We start from the raw sequence: 6,000 nt of genomic DNA on the forward strand, positions 1-6,000 counted from the left end.
GAAGCTGAAGTATTCACTGACAGGTAGGACATTGCAATGTATGATTTTATATACCATGCTTAAGTCAGACCGAAGACGGCGTAATTCAAGGTTTTCTAGTTCTAGAATTTCAAGTCTGGTGGCATAAGGTATTCTACAACGAGTAGAGGAGTGGAGAACTCTTCTTGTGAAATATTTCTGGACTTTCTCAATTGTGCTAATATCAGATACGTAATGTGGGTTCCAGACTGATGAAATGTATTCGAGTATTGGTCTAGCAAATGTTTTGTATGCTCTGGTTAGTAGTGTGATATTACCAGAGAAAAGCTACGTAGGATTAGGTTAACAACTCTTAATGCCTTTTTGGCTATGTAGTTGCAGTGGGCTCTAGCACTTAGATCATTAGAGGTGAGTATTCCAAGGTCCTTTACAGAGCTTGGGTCATCAACAAGTTCTTGACTATTCAGCTTGTATTTTATTTTCTGATTTTTTTGCCAATATGTAAGACAGAGCATTTATTTGTTGAGATTTGAAGTTGCCATTTGTTTGACCATTCTGATACATAGTCAAGATCTTTTTGTAGGGTAGCAGTATTGTCTGTGGTATTGAACAGCTTTACATCATCAGCGAAGAGAACGCAATTGCTCTTGATATGATCACAGAGGTCGTTTATGTAGAGTATGAAGAGAGTTGGTCCTAGAACACTGCCTTGGGGGACACCACTATTGACAGGTACTGGATTTGATAGGACGCTCCCGATTTTGACCATTTGTTGTCTGTTTGCCAGGAATGCTTCTATCCAGTTATTCAGTTGTCCAGAGATACCATAGGATTTTATTTTTAGGAGTAGTTTGTCGTGTACCACTGAATCAAAGGCTTTACAGAAGTCTATGTAGATTGCGTCTATTGCTTTGCCCTGGTCGAAGTTGTGTCGTCCATATGTTTTTGCAGTATAAGAGTTGTAGATTACAGGATAGTTTTTTTCTGAAACCAAATTGTTTATTGGAGAGTAGGTTATTTGTCTCTAAGTGGAGGATGATGGATTGGTTAATAATAGATTCCATGACTTTACAGGTGATGCAGCATAAGGAGATTGGCCTGTAATTTTCAACTAGGCTTGGGTCTCCCTTTTTGAAGATGGGGATGACTGTGGCTTGTGACCATAGGTTAGGCAAGGAGCTGGTTCTGAAAGATTTTTCAAAGATTATGCTTAGAGGTTTGGCTATGGCAGTGGATAGCTTTCTTAAGAAGTAGGCACATATTCCATCCGGTCCAATAGATAGAGATGGTTTTAGATTGCGTAGTGATTTTTCAACATTGTCTTCAGAAATCGATATGTATTAGATCATTATTGTTATCTGTGGTACGGCTAGGAAATACTGGGCATGATCCATTGCTGTTTACAAATACTGAGCCGAAGAATGTGTTAAATATGTTGGCTTTAATGGTGTCGTCACAGTTGCAGTCTTTACCATCAGGTCCTATCAAGGGAGGGATGGACCTTGAGTCTTTTAGTTTGTTGTTTACAAAATTGTAAAAAGCACGGTGGAATTGGTGCTTAGAAGGTTTTCCTCTTGTTTAATGTGATAATTGGTGCATTCGGTCTTTATCTGGTGGCATAAATTTTTGTATCGGTTTTTGAAATTGGTAACGTGACCAGATTTGTTTTTCCTCCAGAGTGATCTCTTTTTGGATTGAAGTTTCCTTATTGATATGGGTAATCTGCTTTTTTGTTTTGTTTTGGGAGTTGTTGTTGGTACATATAGTTTGATGACTCTTTTGACTTCAAGTAAAAATATGTTGTAATGGTCTTCAACAGTATTGCATCCAGTGAATAGAGATTGCCAATCCAGGGATGAGAGATCGTTGTCTATAAGATCATAGTTGCCTTTTTTGAAGTTACAATTGGGGATTACATCATTGTGGTGATTTTTGTGTGGGCGTATGTTGAGACAAAAGTCAATCATATTGTGGTCACTACTGGAAAAGGGTTCTTTAGTTTGTATTCCGTAAATTAAATTCAAAATATTGCAGAAGATGAGATCGAGGCAGTTGTTTAGTCTAGTGTTGTTGGTTACTAGTTGTTCCAGTCCCAGATTTGTAATAGTGTTGTAGAAGGTTGTGTGTATGATTTCAGTTGTACAATCATTTAGGGTCCAGTCAATATGAGGTAGATTGAAATCACCAAGAAAGATAAAAGGGTATGGGCAGGATGCAGCCCATGTTAGTAATGTATTTAGCTTGTTTACATGTTCGATGTCATAATCAAGTGCTCTGTAACATAGTAAGAATCGAATTGTGATAAGATAAGGCAACCTTTACTTTAATGAGACTTAGCATTTAATGAGACTTAGCATTCAACAATAGCTGGATACCAGGGGTTTCAATTTTTTTTGTAAACTAGTCTTTGGGTAACCCATCCCATCCTTTCTCCACCAATCTCCACACAACTTCAATCAACTCCTATAATGGAATGCATGTGTGACTTTGGGGAAAGAGGAGATGAAATACTGCCTAGAAAATAAGCAGAGACAAATGGCAGGAGCTTGTAGTTTCTCAGTGGTCAGAGAAAGAAACAAAGGAAGGACCCACCCTAATGAAGCAAGCAGTTAAAAATGGAATCCCTACTGCAGGATTCATGTCATTCTCCCTGGATAAACCACACATGAAACACAAATAGATGAGAGCTAAATCTACTTTTTTTGTAAGGCTACATTAACTTGCAAGTTTGAAAGTACTACATTGTAATTGCATATAACTACACTGCATGTCTGTGGATGAATTAAGACACAGAGAAGAAGGGAATGGCTTAATAGCCATAAATATGGAATCTATTGAAAATTGGGGTTACAAGCTTTTCAAAATTGTTCTATGTTACTTTCTCATGAGAGATGCTATGTTGTTTTAAAAGCTGTTTTAATTTGCATTTACACTAGAAGCTTTCTTGAGAGCATTTTTGTCATCTGTAAACTTATGACACACATAAACATGTGTCTATAGGCTCTTCCGGTTTGTCGGCTTCGCGAGCGGCAGGGATTTGGCGAAGCTGCGCGATCCCTGCCGCTAGCCGTTTTTGGGGCTCCCGACCCAGCCGGGTACGGAGCTAGGCTGACACTGCAGGGGCAGCTGAAGGTAGGGGGATCCGGAGAAGGGTTTGGGGTGCTGCAGACCCCCCCTGGCCGGCAGAACCCCTTTTCCCAGGACTGCAGCGGCGGTCCGTAATGGCCGCCACAAAGAAGCTGGCAGCCGGGTAAGAATGCGCAGGAGGAAGTGGAGAAAGTGATTGAGAGGAGAAAGTTTTTCTTGGCTCCTAGGACTCTAAGACATATTTAATAAAATTCCTGAAAAGTATGACTTTCTGAATAATACCTGCCAGAAGAGGAAAAAAAGCGGCTGCTTGAAGGTGCTGAAAGGATAGCTTTCCTCTTTTCCTACGGAATAAATAACTGGATATTAAGAAACCTATTTTTTTAGGTGGAAATTGGTTTTAAGCGATGAGTGGGAAGAGAGAGGATTAAAAAGAAAATATTTGTATGCTAAGATTTGTTGGAGCAGATGCCTTAAGGATTTGAAGACTAGAATATATTGTAACAAGACTTTAAACAGATTTGGACTTTCTTTCTCTTTGATTGATATCACCCCAGAAGGAGAAAGTGAGAACTCTGCCTTGGTTTGGACTGATTGATAACTTTGGGACTGTTTTATCTTTTTTATTTTCTTTTGAATATTCTGGTTGTTGTAAGAAGAAAGAAGGAGAAAAGAAAAGAAAAGATTTATAATGGCTCTTTCTGTTGAGGAATTAAGAAATGGTGTGGAAGAAGCTTTCCTTTTCTTAGAAATGGCGCTTACTAATTATCAACAAAAATTACAACAGATGAAGACAGCAGAGGAACAAGAAAGAAAGGAAGGAGCCATCTTTAATGAATCTCAGAATTTGATCCAGAAAAAAGAAGAGAGAAAGAAAAGAAAAGAAGAGAAAAGAAGAAAACTAAAGGATTTAAGGACTTAAGATCTAAAAAACATTTAAGAAAGGGAAAAATAAAGTGCAAAACCAATATGATGATTGTAAACAAAGGGGAAAAGAAATACGACAGAGAAGGGAAGCCGGTAAGGCAGAGGCTAGAAGAAGGGGGGTAGAAAGGTTTGTTGGGAAAAGAAAGAAAGGGAAAAGGTGGAGAAAAGCTACAACGTTTTGAAATTAAATGGAAAAGGAATTTTTTATGGATAATGGATAAAGTAAAAAGATTTTGCAAGGTACATAAGATGAGATGGTAGTATTGCAATGGTTTAAGAGTTGATAAGAGATTAAAATGTTAAAATGTTTAAAAATGATTGGTTTTAAAACTTAATAATAGGAGGGTTTAGAATATTGTTTTAATTAAAGAGTTTAATAAAATTATGGTATTGATGTTATTATGAAATTTTTATTATAGTATTTCTTTTTAATATTTGGATTTATGCTTTAATTATGCACTTAATTGTGTTGGATGTATTAGTTAGATAGAATGTACCAAGCAAAATCTGATTGGGTATTAGATATTATTTTAAAGATTAATTTGATTAACTTAGGGGGAGATAGAAAGGCATCATACTCTGATTAATGATTTCAGGAGAAACTGATTTTTTTTTTTTTTCATAAGGGATGAGACAAAGGGATGATAAAAATGGACAAAAGATACAAATATAATGATTTAAACTAAGATGATTAATTAAGATAGAATTAAGAAGTGTGAAATATGTGGAGAAGTTAATATAGAAGGCTTAGAATGGTAAATAAAATAAGTAATGATATGTAAGATGAGCATGAATATAATTGAAGTCCATGAAGAGAGACACCTGGGTCCAAGTTACTTTCCAAAAGATATTTTTTTATGTTTTGTGTGTTGTGTGTATATGTCTTTTTTGGGGGAGAATTGGTAAAAACTTGTAGAAATATAGAATGAGAATAATGGTAACTAAGTCAGAAAGAAACAGATGAAATAATAATAATGATATTGAATAAGAGTAAAGAGAAGTAAAGAGAAATTGAATAAGAGGTTTTGGTATATTATATGGAAATGGTTTAAAACAGAATCATAATTTATCTGACTTGTTAAATTTACAAGGGAAAAAGGTTTAAACATGTAATGAATAATGATAATTTGTGTGTTTTAAAAATTAATAAAACTTGTTTTAAAAAAAAAAAAAAAAAAAAACATGTGTCTATAAAACCACCAACATAAAACAGATTGGTATATATAACTTTAAAAAGTAAGACAGCCTTTTCTGACATTCCTTTTCTCTCTCTCTCTCTGTCTCTCCATGCAAGCCAACCAGGGTGAAGAGATGTTTTTTTCCAGAGATGATTACTTACAAAATACCTTTTGAAATGAGACAGAAGATGGCATAAAATTAGACTGAAGCTGAATGTGGACTATTTAATGGTTGGATAATGACCACCACTCTGCAGTACAGTCATTAACTTTTGACTGACGTTTCAGAAATAAGAGGATGCTGTAGCACCATGGCATTTCTATGTGATAAGTAATGTTATGTTGCAATGTATGTTCTAGGACAGGGGTCCCCAAACTTGGCAACTTTAAGACTTGTGGACTTCAACTTCCAGAATGGGAGTTGAAGTCCACAAGTCTTAAAGTTGTCAAGGCTGAGAAACACTGCTGTAGATTGCTCCTTGATGTTAAGAGATTAGCAGGTGCAATACATGCAGTATCTAGATTATAGAACACTTCTGACTATTAATTTTTGTTTTTAATTATCAGGAAAAAGAATAGCCATTTTAATTTGGTTTGAAGATGGCATTGACATAGGGATGTGGGAAGACGGGCAGTCCTGGGAGTTGAAGTCCACAAGTTTTAGTTGCCAAGTTTGGAGACCTCTGTTCTAGGAAGTCAAACCATGCTCTAAGCATGCAGATATAATGATATAAGTCCTCATGGAAGGCAGAACCAGATAAAAAAATCACCTACCAGCATTTAAAAAAATATCCTCATAGAAAAATACAAGATTGATTCTTAAATGTCA

This window comes from Notechis scutatus, chromosome 6, assembly GCF_049901735.1.
Source record: "Notechis scutatus isolate UNSWTSFEM ecotype Mainland chromosome 6, rNotScu1.2, whole genome shotgun sequence".
NCBI classification, from domain to species: Eukaryota; Metazoa; Chordata; class Lepidosauria; order Squamata; family Elapidae; genus Notechis; species Notechis scutatus.